This window comes from Salvelinus sp. IW2-2015, unplaced genomic scaffold, assembly GCF_002910315.2.
Source record: "Salvelinus sp. IW2-2015 unplaced genomic scaffold, ASM291031v2 Un_scaffold1242, whole genome shotgun sequence".
Classification (NCBI taxonomy): Eukaryota; Metazoa; Chordata; class Actinopteri; order Salmoniformes; family Salmonidae; genus Salvelinus; species Salvelinus sp. IW2-2015.
The window spans coordinates 229,631-243,032 of record NW_019942794.1 but is presented as its reverse complement, the minus strand read 5'-3'; the positions used below and the strand labels follow the sequence as shown (position 1 = coordinate 243,032).

General features: G+C 46.0%; 1 pseudogene; it reads left to right on the top strand.

The window, feature by feature from the left end:
- The first annotated feature begins 7,184 nt into the window (after positions 1 to 7,184).
- The window catches only part of LOC112070161 (neurexin-3a-like), a 124,112-nt pseudogene continuing 117,894 nt past the window's right edge, over positions 7,185 to 13,402 (top strand).

Sequence of the window (13,402 nt, the reverse complement as noted above, 5' to 3'; positions counted from 1 at the left end):
GCAGTATCCACAAACAGCAGTCTAGCCTGCTCTAGTGGCGATCTATCCACCTAGCAGCGTTAGCCCTGCCTCTAGAGGCGGTCTATCCACCAGCAGTCTAGCCTGCTCTAGTGAGCGCGTCATCCACCAGCAGCCTAGCCTGCTCTGAGAGCGTCTATCCACCAGCAGCCTAGCCGGCTCTAGAGGCGGTCTATCCCAGCAGCCTAGCCTGCTCTAGAGGCGTCTATCCACCAGCAGCCTAGCCTGCTCTAGAGGCAGTACCACCAGCAGCTAGCCTGCTCTAGTGGCGTCTATCCACCAGCAGCCTAGCCTGCTCTAGAGGCGGTCTATCCACCAGCAGTCTAGCCTGCTCTAGAGCCAGCACACCAGAGCTGCGTCTAATCGGCATCCAGCAGCACTAGCCTCTCTAGCGAGAGTCTATCCACCAGCGCCTAGCTGCTCTAGAGGCGTCTATCCACCAGCAGCCTAGCCTGCTCTAGAGGCAGTATAATCCACCAGCAGTCTAGCCTGCTCTATGGCGGTCTATCCACCAGCAGCCTAGCCTGCTCTAGAGGCGTATCCACCAGCAGCCTAGCCTGCTCTAGTGGCTAGTCTATCCACCAGCAGCCTAGCCTGCTCTAAGCAGTCCTATCCACCAGCAGTCTAGCCTGCTCTAGAGGTGTCTACCACCAGCAGTCTAGCCTGCTCTTGAGCGGTCTATCCACCAGCAGCCTAGCCTGCTCTAGCGAGATCCTATCCACCAGCAGCGCCTGCTCTAGAGCAGTCTATCCACCAGCAGCCTAGCCTTGCTCTAGAGCCAGTCTATCCACCAGCAGTCTGCCTGCTCTAGAGGCGGTCTATCCACCAGCAGTCTAGCCTGCTCTAGAGGCGTCTATCCACCAGCAGCCTAGCCTGCTCTAGCAGAGTCTATCACCCCAGCAGCCTAGCCTGCTCTAGAGGCAGTATCCACCAGCAGTCTAGCCTTGCTCTATGGCGGTCTATCACCAGCAGCTAGCCTGCTCTGAGGGCAGTATCCACCAGCAGTCTAGCCTGCTCTAGTGGCAGGTCTATCCACCAGCAGCCTAGCCTGCTCTAGAGCGTCTATCCACCAGCAGCCATAGCCTGCTCTAGAGGCGTCTATCCACCAGCAGCCTAGCCTGCTCTAGAGCCGGCTATCACCAGCAGTCTAGCCTGCTCTAGAGGCGTCTATCCAAAGAGCAGTCTAGCCTGCTCTAGACGGGTCATCCACAGCAGCCACCTGCTCTAGGGAGCTATCCACCTCCAGCAGCTAGCGCCTAGAGCAGTATCCACCAGCAGCTAGCCTGCTCTAGGGCAGTCTATCCACCAGCAGCCTAGCCTGCTCTAGCAGCGCATCTGTCTATCGCACCCAGCAGGCCTAGCTCTACTCTAGAGGCAGTCTATCCACCAGCAGCCTAGCCTGCTCTAGCGAGGCAGTATCCACAGCAGCCTAGCCTGCTCTAGAGGCGTCTATCCACAGCAGCCTAGCCTGCTCTAGAGGCAGTATCCACCAGCAGTCTAGCCTGCTCTAGTGGCGGTCTATCCACCAGCAGCCTAGCCTCTCTAGAGCGAGTATCCACCAGCAGCCTAGCCTGCTCTAGTGGCGGACTATCCACCAGCAGCCTAGCCTGCTCTAGAGGCAGTCTATCACCAAGCAGCCTAGCCTGCTCTAGGTGGCGGTCTATCCACCAGCCAGCCTAGCCTGCTCTAGAGGCGTCTATCCACCAGCAGCCTAGCTGCTCTAGAGGCATATCCACCAGCAGTCTAGCCTGCTCTAGTGGAGTCTATCCACCAGCAGCCTAGCCTGCTCTAGAGGCAGTCTATCCACCAGCAGTCTAGCCTGCTCTAGAGGCAGTCTATCCACCAGCAGTCTAGCCTGCTCTAGAGGCGGTCTATCCACCAGCAGCCTAGCCTGCTCTAGCGAGAGTCTATCCACCAGCAGCCTAGCCTGCTCTAGAGGCGGTCTATCCACCAGCAGCCTAGCCTGCTCTAGAGGCAGTATCCACCAGCAGTCTAGCCTGCTCTAGTGGCGGTCTATCCACCAGCAGCCTAGCCTGCTCTAGAGCAGTACTCCACCAGCAGCCTAAGCCTGCCTCTAGTGGCAGTCTATCCACCAGCAGCCTAGCCTGCTCTAGAGCAGTCTATCCACCAGCAGTCCTAGCCTGCTCTAGAGGCGATCTATCCACCAGCAGTCTAGCCTGCTCTAGAGCGGTCTATCCACCAGCAGCCTAGCCTGCTCTAGCGAGAGCGTATCCACCAGCAGCCTAGCCTGCTCTAGAGGCAGTCTATCCACCAGCAGGCCTAGCCTGCTCTAGAGCAGTCTATCCACCAGCAGTCTAGCCTGCTCTAAGGCGGTCTATCCACCCAGCAGCTAGCCTGCTCAGAGCGGTCTATCCACCAGCAGTCTAGCCTGCTCTAGTGGCGGTCTATCCACCAGCAGCCTAGCCTGCTCTAGAGGCGGTCTATTCCACCAGCAGCCTAGCCTGCCTACTAGAGCGTCTATTCCACCAGCAGTCTAGCCTGCTCTAGAGCGTCTATCCACCACAGCCTAGCCTGCTCTAGAGGCGGTCTTCCACCAGCAGGCCTAGCCTGCTCTAAGGCAGTATCCACCAGCAGTCTAGCCTGCTCTAGTCGTCTATCCACCAGCAGCCTAGCCTGCTCTAGAGCAGTCTATCCACCAGCCAGTCTAGCCTGCTCTAGAGGCAGTCTATCCACCAGCAGCCTAGCCTGCTCTAGAGCAGTATCCACCAGCAGCCTAGGCCTGCTCTAGTGGCAGTCTATCCACCAGCAGCCTAGCCTGCTCATAGAGCAGTCTATCCACCAGCAGCCCTAGCCTTGCTCTAGAGCGCAGTCTATCCACCAGCAGCCTAGCCTGCTCTAGAGGCAGTCTATCCACCAGCAGTCTAGCCTGCTCTAGAGGCAGTCTATCCACCAGCAGCTCTAGCCTGCTCTAGAGCAATCTATCCACCAGCAGTCTAGGCGCTGCTCAGAGGCAGTCTATCCACCAGCAGTCTAGCCTGCTCTAGAGGCAGTCTAATCCACCAGCAGCCTAGCCTGCTCTAGAGGCGTCTATCCACCAGCAGCCTAGCCGCTCTAGAGGCAGTCTATCCACCAGCAGCCTAGCCTGCTCTAGAGGCAGTCTATCCACCAGCAGTCTAGCCTGCTCTAGAGGCAGCTATCCACCAGCAGTCTAGCCTGCTCTAGAGCAGTCTATCCACCAGCAGCCTAGCCTGCTCTAGAGCAGTCTATCCACAGCAGCCTAGCCTGCTCTAGAGCAGTATCCACCAGCAGTCTAGCCTGCTCTAGTGGCAGTCTATCACCAGCAGCTAGCCTGCTCTAAGCAGCTCCACCACAGCCTAGCCTGCTTAGAGCAGTCTATCCACCAGCAGCTAGCCTGCTCTAGAGCAGCTATCCCACCAGCAGCCTAGCCTGCTCTAGAGGCATCTATCCACCAGCAGCCTAGCCTGCTCTAGAGGCAGTCTATCCACCAGCAGTCTAGCCTGCTCTAGAGCAGTCTATCACCAGCAGCCTAGCCTCTCTAGAGGCAGTCATCCAACCAGCAGCCTAGCCTGCTCAGAGGCAGTCTATCCACCAGCAGTCTAGCCTGCTCTAGAGGCAGTCTATCCACCAGCAGTCTAGCCTGCTCTAGAGCAGTATCCACCAGCAGTCTAGCCTTGCTCTAGTGGCAGTCTATACAAGCGTCTAGCCTGCTCTAGTGCCAGTCTATCACCAGCAGTCTAGCCTGCTCTAGAGGCAGTCTATCCACCAGCAGTCTAGCCTGCTCTAGTGGCGGTCTATCCACCAGCAGTCTAGCCTGCTCTAGAGATAGTCCATCTCCCTCTCTCTGTGTTTCACGGTCTCTCCTGCCCTCAGACTAGAAAGTTGTGATTGGCTTATTGACAATGTGATATACAGTCGAGGCCAAAGTTTACTGCTTCAGTGTCTTTAGATATTTTTGTCAGATGTTACTATGGAATAATGATAATTACAAGCATTTCATAAGTGTCAAAGACTTTTATTGACAAATGCAAAGAGTCACATTGACAAGCTTTTTTCCGGATGCCCCAAACAATCAGAAAGGGGATTCATCAGAGAAAATGACTTTACCCCAGTCCTCAGCAGTCCAATCCCTGTACCTTTTGCAGAATATCAGTCCATCCCTGATGTTTTTCCTGGAGAGAAGTGGCATCTTTGCTGCCCTTCTTGACACCAGGCCATCCTCCAAAAGTCTTCGCCTCACTGTGCGTGCAGATGCACTCACACCTGCCTGCTGCCATTCCTGAGCAAGCTCTGTATTGGTGGTGCCCCGATCCCACAGCTGAATCAACTTTAGGAGACAGTCCTGGCGCTTGCTGGACTTTCTTGGGCGCCCTGAAGCCTTCTTCACAAAAATGTAACTGCTCTCCTTGAAGTTCTTGATGATCCGATAAATGGTTGATTTAGGTGCAATCTTACTAGCAGCAATATCCTTGCCTGTAAAACCCTTTTTGTGCAAAGCAATGATGACGGCACCTGTTTCCTTGCAGGTAACATGGTTTACAGAGGAAGAACAATGATTCCAAGTACCACCCTCCTTTTGAAGCTTCCAGTCTGTTATTCGAACTCAATCAGCATGACAGAGTGATCTCCAGCCTTGTCCTCGTCAACACTCACACCTGTGTTAATGAGAGAATCACTGCCATGATGTCAGCTGGTCCTTTTGTGGCAGGGCTGAAATGCAGTGGAAATGTTTTTTCGGGATTCAGTTCATTTCCGTGGCAAAGAGGGACTTTGCAATTAATTGAAATTCATCTGATCACTCTTCATAACATTCTGGAGTAAATGCAAATTGCCGTCATACAAACTGAGGCAGCAGACTTTGTGAAAATTTATATTTGTGTCATTCTCAAAACTTTTTGCCACGACTGTAGAGGCAAATAATGTGTAATGTATTACGTCATTAGCAGTAATTGAATGTATTTACAGATCACTCCAGCTCTGCTAAAATGCATACAACACTGCATGTGGCTTTTGCAAAGACTTAAAGGATAGCCTGTTATTCTGAAGGTGACAGCTTCTAACATGTAATAACTGGAGCTCAGACCATGCTGTTGTTGCTGTAGCAACCAGGTGTGTTCTTCTTTTAATAAACATGCAGGGTGAATAATTGAATTGGAAGCCTCAGCCTTATGGAGTCTCTAGGACAGGTGTTGGTTATGTCTGTAAAAGCTGCAGTACTGGGTCTGTACTGTAGTACTAGGGCTGTTTAATGCAACCGCTGTGTCAGATTTCAAAAAAGCTTTATGGCAAAAGAACACCATGCAATAATCTGAGTACAGCGCTCAGGCACCAAAACAAGCAATACAGATACCCACCATGTTGTGGAGTCAACAAAAGTCAGAAATAGCATTATAAATATTCACTTACCTTTGATGATCTTCATCGGAATGCACTCCCAGGAATCCCAGTTCCACAATAAATGTATATTTTGTTCGATAAAGTCCATCATTTATGTCCAAATACCTCCTTTTCGTTCGCGCGTTTAGTCCACTAATCCAAATGCACAACGCGCGAGCACTAAGTCCAGACGAAAAGTCAAAAAAGTTCTATTACAGTTCGTAGAAACATGTCAAAAGATGTATAGAATCAATCTTTAGGATGTTTTTATCATAAACCTTCAATAATGTTTCAACCGGACAATTCCTTTGTCTTTAGAAATGAAAAGGAACAGAGCTTGCTCTCACGGCCATGCGCTTGACATAACTCATGGCATTCTGCTAGACCCCTGAGTCAAACAGCTCTTAATCACAGTAGAAGCCTGAAACAAGGTTCTAAAGACTGTTGACATCTAGTGGAAGCCTTAGGAAGTGCAATCGGACCAAATTTACACTGGATCTTGGATAGGCAAAGACTTGAAAATCTACAAACTTCAGATTTCCCACTTCCTGGTTGGATTTTATCTCAGGTTTTTGCCTGCCATATGAGTTCTGTTATACTCACAGACATCATTCAAACAGTTTTAGAAACGTCAGAGTGTTTTCTATCCAAATCTACTAATTATATGCATATCTTAGCTTCTGGGCCTGAGTAACAGGCAGTTTACTCTGGGCATGCTTTTCATCCGAATGTGAAAATAGCGCCCCCAGCCATAAGAAGTTAAAAGGCAGCATTACGAGCAGTCGGAATTGACACTAGTCATGATATCATGGTCTGGAGCTTCCTGGACCCATATATACTTTCTTTCTTTCTTATATTTTTTTTATGTATGCTTTAACTAGACAGTATAGTTCAAGTGCAAGTTTATTGGTTGTATATATGGTATACGCATAGTATACATCGTCCAATGAAATGCTCGACAATGCAACAACAATAAGAAATTATAAAAGATGAGAATATGAACATAAAGTAAATGGCTCAGTAGAATAGAATAATACATTTTAGCATCAGTATAATACAGGAAGGGACCATATAAAGCATCAGTATAATACAGGAAGGGACCATATAAAGCATCAGTATAATACAGGAAGGGACCATAATGAAAGTCCAATATTTACACTTTTTATTTATTTATTTTTTTCACCCTTTATTTAATGGGGGGGTAAGTGTATAAACTGAGCAGTATAATAACATCAGCAGTTGTGATGTGTGTGTGTGTGTGTGTGTGTGTGTGTGTGTGTTGTTGTGTGTGTGTGTGTGTGTGTGTGTGTGTGTGTGTGTGTGTGTGTGTGTGTGTGTGTGTGTGTGTGTGTGTGTGTGTGTGTGTGTGTGTGTGTGGTGTGTGTGTGTGTGTGTGTGCATGTTTGCTAAGTGTGGAGAATCAGAGCAGGTGGTCTGTCCAGTTCAAGTGTTCAGCAGTCTGATGGCTTGTAGATAGAAACTGTCTGTGCAGCCAGTTGCATCAGACCTCATGCTCTGATACTGGCTCGCCACAGACTCCTCTTCTAATCCCCTGTCTCTCCATGTCTCCTCTCTCAATTTCCTCTATCTGACGGTCTGACAAAAAGCCCCATACACAGAGATCCCAGTTGGAAGATTATAATCAGTCTGCTACCATGGAGATTCAGTGGAAGGTCATAATCAGTCTGCTACCATGGAGACCTCAAGTGGAAGGTCATAATCAGTCTGGACCATGGAGACTCCGTTTGAAGGTCATAATCAGTCTGCTACCATGGAGACTCCGTGGAAGGTTCATAATCAGTCTTGCTACCATGGAGATCTCAGTGGAAGGTCATAATCAGTCTGCGACCATGGAGATCTCAGTGGAAGGTCATAATCAGTCTGCTACCATGGAGATCTCAGTGGAAGGTCATACGGATTGGGTTTTTATGATGAGTGCATTAGAGTTTGAGGATAACATTATGGGATAGCTGATATGGTGACTCATAGATATTATGTCACTGTGGTGACTGTATTAGATTGATTTGGTCCACTGTGCTACTCTGTCCTGTCTTCTCATGGGAGGTGATGACATACACTACCAGTCAAAAGTTTGGACACACCAACTCATTCAAGGGTTTTTCTTTATTTTTACTATTTTCTAAATTTTGGAATAAAATTGAAGGCATACAAATCACGAAATAACAACAAATATGGAATCATGTAGTAACCAAAACAGTGTTAGACAAATATATTTTATATTGGAGATTTTCGAAGTAGCCATGCCTTGATGACAGCTTTGCACACGCTTGGCATTCTCTCAACCAGCTTCATGAGGCAGTCACCTGGAATGCAGGTGTGCCTTGTTAAATGTACATTCGTGGCATTTCTTTCCTTCTTAATGCGTTTGAGCCAATCAGTTGTGTTGTGACAAGGTAGGGGTGGTATACAGAAGACAGCTCTATTTGGTAAAAAACCAAGTCCATATTATGGCAAGAACAGCTCTCCGGAAAATGTTGAGAACATTGAAAGTATCTTCAAGTGCAGTCGCAAAAACCATCAAGCGCCATGATGAATCTGGCTCTCATGAGGACCGCCATGGGAAAGGAAGACCCAGAGTTACCTCTGCTGCAGAGGTATAGTTACCAGCCTCAGAAGTTGCAGCCCAAATATATGCTTCACAGAGTTCAAGAAACAGACACATCTCAACATCAACTGTTCAGAGGAGACTGCGTGAATCAGGCCTTCATGGTCAAATTGCGGCAAATAAACCACTACTAAAAGACACCAATAATAAGAAGAGACTTGGTTGTACCAAGAAACACGAGCAATGGACATTAGACCAGTGGAAATCTGTCCTTTGGTCTGATGAGTCTAAAGTTGAGATTTTTGGTTCCAACAGCTGTGTCTTTGTGAGACGCAGAGTAGGTGAAAGGATGATCTCGCATGTGTGGTTCCCACCGTGAAGCATGGAAGAGTTGGTGTGATGGTGTGGGGGTGCTTTGCTGGTGACAATGTCTGTGATTTATTTAGAATTCAAGGCACAATTAACCAGCATGTCTACCACAGCATTCTGCATTTGATGTCTTCACTATTATTCTACAATGTAGTTAATAGTAAAAATTAAGAAAAACCTTTGAATGAGTAGGTGTGTCCAAACTTTTGACTGGTGCTGTAGTTCAAGTCCTCTTCTCGTGGGAGGTGATGACACAGTCCTCTTCTCATGGGAGGTGATGACACAGTCCTCTTCTCATGGGAGGTGATGACACAGTCCTCTTCTCATGGGAGGTNAGGTGATGACACAGTCCTCTTCTCATGGGAGGTGATGACACAGTCCTCTTCTCATGGGAGGTGATGACACAGTCCTCTTCTCATGGGAGGTGATGCTACAGTCCTCTTCTCATGGGAGGTGATGCCACAGTCCTCTTCTCATGGGAGGTGATGCTACAGTCCTCTTCTCATGGGAGGTGATGCTACAGTCCTCTTCTCATGGGAGGTGATGCTACAGTCCTCTTCTCATGGGAGGTGATGCCACAGTCCTCTTCTCATGGGAGGTGATGACATATGATTCATTTTGTAACCGTGACATGATTCAACGCCTACTTCTGTATGTGAAGGGATTGTAATTGTGTCACGTGTTAACTGTCAAATATGACAGTGTCAATGACTTGCTTGTGTCAATGATATGTTTTTCATGGAGACCATGAATCTCTTTGTGTGTTGTGGTTCGATTCCTTCCTGGGCCACTATATGTACTCAATGCATGTTTCAACATCAATGTCTACACTTCTGTAAGTCTTGGGTAAGAGCCTTGAATATAACCTAAACTTACATCTATTCTCCTCTCTACTTCCAGCAAGAGAAGAGAACGTGGCGACGTTCCGTGGTTCTGAGTACTTCTGCTACGACCTGTCCCAGAACCCCATCCAGTCATCCAGTGATGAGATCACGCTCTCCTTCAAGACGTGGCAGAGGAACGGTCTCTTGCTCCACACAGGGAAGTCTGCTGACTATGTCAACCTGGCCCTAAAGGACGGGGCGGTGAGCCTGGTCATCAACCTGGGCTCCGGGGCCTTCGAGGCCATTGTGGAGCCCGTCAACGGGAAGTTCAACGATAATGGCTGGCACGACATCAAGGTCACACGCAACCTCAGACAGGTAACCATGGAGACTGAGCAGACATAGGTTCACGACTGTTATGGATTAGTTGTAGTAATAGATTAATTGGTTGGTATTAGTGTCTTGGGTTTATGTTGTTAGATTAGTGTTTACCTCTGTTTACAATTTATGTATTATATTAGATTAATGTGTATTTTTATATAGCACCTTTTCCAAGTGCCCTAAGCACTTTAGATAGTTGTCAAAGATGTTGTGTTGAGAAATGTTATGAGAGAGACATTATGAGTGTGTGTAGTGTTGAAGTATTATCAGTATGGTTAGATAGTGTTTTCCCCTCTATTTTTAACCCCTAGCAGTGACTATGTGAATAAAGAAGCACAGACTGCATAGTGATTGATAGCTTAGTGGTGGAGCAGCTGATACCGTGGCTGTTCCTCTCTGACTCTCCTTATCTTGTGTTGCACTTGAAGACTTTCCCTTTTTCCTTCATTTAAACGTATACTACTTTGTTTTATTCTTCACTAAGCTGACACTTCTATCAGGGGCTGTGTCGAAGAGTCGCTATCTTGTTGCCTTCAGAAGTAGCTGTTTCCTTTAAACAACTAGATGTCGCTCCTCTGTTTAGCTACAGAAACTACAAGGCAGGGTTTAAGACACACATTAACTCGGGACAATGGAGGGACTTCGGGTGACAGACAATAGGAGCCTTCTCTTGGACATTTGTTTCAGATCACTGGAGCATCTTATTCAAAAAGTATAAATGGATGTTTAAAATGGCGTCTGATAGGTCCTTGTAAGCGTAGATAGTTCACAGTACACATCAGAATACTAGAATGGACATGAACATTCTTACGTTGGCATACAGGTCAGCCATTTTTGGTCAGAGAGTTGGTTAACCATGGTTTGGCAGTGCTGTAATGAGACAGTGTGTAAAATAATGAATTTGAAGAATGTATCTGTAATGTATGTTTGCTAGCTAGATTTAAAGGAATGATTCCCTTCATTTTTCTAAGTAACTGCCAATGTGCCAACATTCCATTGAACGTTGGACTAGTAACCCGAAAGGTTATCCCCGAGCTGACGAGGTACAAATCTGTCGTTCTGCCCCTGAACAAGGCAGATAACCCACTGTTCCTAGGCTGTCATTGAAAATAAGAATTTGTTCTTAACTGACTTGCCTAGTTAAATAAAGGTAAAATAAAAAAAAGTATATATATTTTTTTTTAAATACAGTCAATCCACAGCCATTCACTGGCTGAAATCAGTTGATGACAGGACTTAGACAAGATGTACATGCAACATATTATAACACTCACAGCTTTCCAAGAAAAATGTAGACATTTAATGTATTTTTACATATATTTTCGAGGCTATTTATACAGACAATTGGTATAAAACCTGAATAAACTGTATTTATAATTATATGACAATATATTTTGTAATATGACAATAATTCTATTACACAATTTCTGATATATCACATGCCTTACTTTTTATTTTCCTGCAAAGGTCAAATCAGGATTATGCCTCTACTGCCTTTCATTCACATTAGACTGGTTTAGATTTCTCCCTGACCAATATGGCTGCCATTTTCATCCTATTCTGGAATTTTGAGGGTTCATGACATAGCCCCTCTAATGATTGAACATGATGTCTATGGCTATACACTGGTACTGCTATGTGCTGTACTATAACTGTAACTCTATGACTTTATTCTAACATTGTTACTCAACTGAACTTGAAGAAGTAGGGCTTTAAACTGGATGTATTCTTGTAGTAAAAGAGTGAAAGCACAGTGAGAAAAGCGATAGCAGATAGCTGTTTGTGGTGTGGAGAGGGAGTGAGTGGGCCGTGGGCAGTGAACGGGTTTCTTCAGCCGGTACAATGGAGATGAAGAGAGGTGGAAAAGTAAGTAAAGTGTTCATTTCCTGCCACTAACAGGTTGTTAAAGGATGTAGCCCACTAGCTAGCTACCACTGAAGGAACACTGACTCACAGACCAGAGGCTAAGCTAGGGCTCTTTTTTGCTCCTTCACTCTCTCGCTCTCTCTTCCTCTTCCTCTTCTCTGTCTGTCTTTCTTTACCTTTCTGTCAGTCTATCTCCCTCTCTTTGGGAAGACATGCTTTGTTAGACTAACACTTACCTTTCATGAAATACTCAGTCATTGTATTTACTTACTAACTAACAGTTATCTAAACAACTAACTAACGTACTAACTAACTATCATCCTGCTTCTCCTACGTCATTGGTTTTTATTTTGGTTTCTTTCTTCTCCCATCCCTTATTAACAACCGTTTTGTTCACTATTCTTTTGATTTCCTTTCTTCCCCTTTTCCGGAAAGCAATCAGGCATTGGACACGCTATGGTAAACATACTGCATTGTCTGGTAGATATCATTCTTATTGTCTTTTTTTGGGTTTGCCGTGTGTCCCTCCCCCCTCTTCTTTTTCTTTTTATAATTTCAATTTCATCCTAGACACATCTTATCAAACAATGAGGAAATGGGTTTGTATTACCAACAGCTTTCTTCAGTTCTCAATATCCTCCCTGGCCTCTCAACTTCTTCCCCGCCCCTCCTCCCCCTCTCCTCTTTTTTCAGTCCGTCTTTTACTTCTTTTTTTTTTATTATTCCTCATCACTACGAAGTTCACAGAGGTTCTTCAAGTCTCAAATAAACCACCAGATTCTCCCTCTGACTTTTGATCTTTGTCAGGGATACATAAAAAATTGATGTTTTTTCCACCAAATAAAAATCTCAACATTTTTTGTGAGGACCGTCGCCACCCAAGAACTGAGAGAATATCTGCCACAATCCAAACAACACGAGTGAATCTTCAACAAGCCAGCAGCCGCCAAACTCCGGTCCGGGCTCTAAAATGCTAAACAGAAACAAAATGGCGACAGAGAGACAAAATGGCGACCCCTTTCTTTACCGGATCTCTGACAGTTGTTTCCAACACACTCAGTCTGGCGCATGGCATGCCCACCACCGCTCATCAATGCCTTTTCACCTTCTGACCTCTGAAATCATATGACTTTTACCCTTTCACCCACCTCACCCATAACCACTAACACTTCACTTTCACGTTCACTCACCTTCCACCTATCACCCACTATCACTGTCCTGTCCCCCCATCCCACCCCTTCCCTGGATGTTGTATTTGTAGCATGCTGGTTACAGTGGTGTCTGTGTGTTGTGGCTAACATTACACCCTCCCCCTCCTGATCCCCTTGACTTGATTGGTGGATGTACCCTGTCTCCCGATTGGCTTGATCATGCTTTGTATGACATCAAATCATTTATACCCCTTACATGTCAGACTTATTTGTGTTTCTGTTAATTAACTTCTGAAGAATGAAAACCTTGGTTTCCGCATTTGTGAAGTTGTGTGATAATCCTCCCTATGTAATGCATGTGTGTGCATAAGGCCGAGTGTGTGTGACTGAGAGTGTGTGTGTGTGTGTGTGTGTATATGCGTGTGATGTTTTGTATAGTTACAAATTGAACCCAGAAACCTAAGACAAGTACAAGCAATTTGTCCTTGGCAATTTGTCCATTTTACTAACCCTCTCCCAACCTGAACTATCCAAACCGAATGAGAATCCATTCTCTTACCCCCATCAAAAGATAAAGAAAATGTGGTCCTCTGCTCTGACATATTTTCTTTATCTGTCCTGTGAACCTACCTATTACTAAACCCATGAAATAATACCTCAAACGCTGTCTGAACCAAACTCTCAAACTATTGCTCCAGGGTACAAACCTACTAGGTACTATCTACTACAGTGGCTTCAGAAAGTATTCACACCACATGACTTTTTCCAACTTTTGCCTGATTATTTTATCACTGGCCTACACACGATACGCCGTGATGTCAAAGTGGAATTATGTTGTTAGACATTTTTATAAATTAATCAACAATGAAGAG